The sequence below is a fragment of the Austrofundulus limnaeus genome, unplaced genomic scaffold, assembly GCF_001266775.1.
Source record: "Austrofundulus limnaeus strain Quisiro unplaced genomic scaffold, Austrofundulus_limnaeus-1.0 Scaffold3815, whole genome shotgun sequence".
NCBI lineage: Eukaryota > Metazoa > Chordata > Actinopteri > Cyprinodontiformes > Rivulidae > Austrofundulus > Austrofundulus limnaeus.
Window position 1 is genome coordinate 3058 of NW_013956217.1, and position 552 is coordinate 3609.

A 552-nucleotide genomic window follows, 5' to 3' on the forward strand; every position below is an offset into this window, starting at 1 on the left:
CCCCACCTCCCAATAAAAAAGGACCCCACCCAAACCACTACAATATGGAGATGCATCTGGTAGCATGACATTAATTAGGAATGAAGACTTCTGTGTTCTGGTGCATTTGTGCGTCAAGGGGTCATCATGTTACCGCTATGCAGTATCTAGTTTTTCTACGTTTTGTTATGTTTCTCATAAATGTTGGAATCCAGGAAGAGAACACAAAAAATACTGATATGAAAAATAGTTAGAAAAAAAGGAAGGGAATATTTCTTATAAACATTGCTTACTTTTTTATACCACAAGGGACAAAAAGCTCTTTACACAGCTGGTTATGCTGTGCCAAAAACTCTGTCACCCCATACAGTTTGAACCCCTCACGGAGCTGAGTCACAATTGGGATCAACCTCAACACTGAATGCAGAGCAATGGCCTTAAAAAGCAGGACAGTAATGAGTAAATTTAGAATCAATTGGTCATCAGAGAAGCATGTGAAAACATTACTTTACGAGTGAACATACTCTGTGATGACATTTTTCTTGTCAAAAGTTATTGGTCCCTGGTAACCAC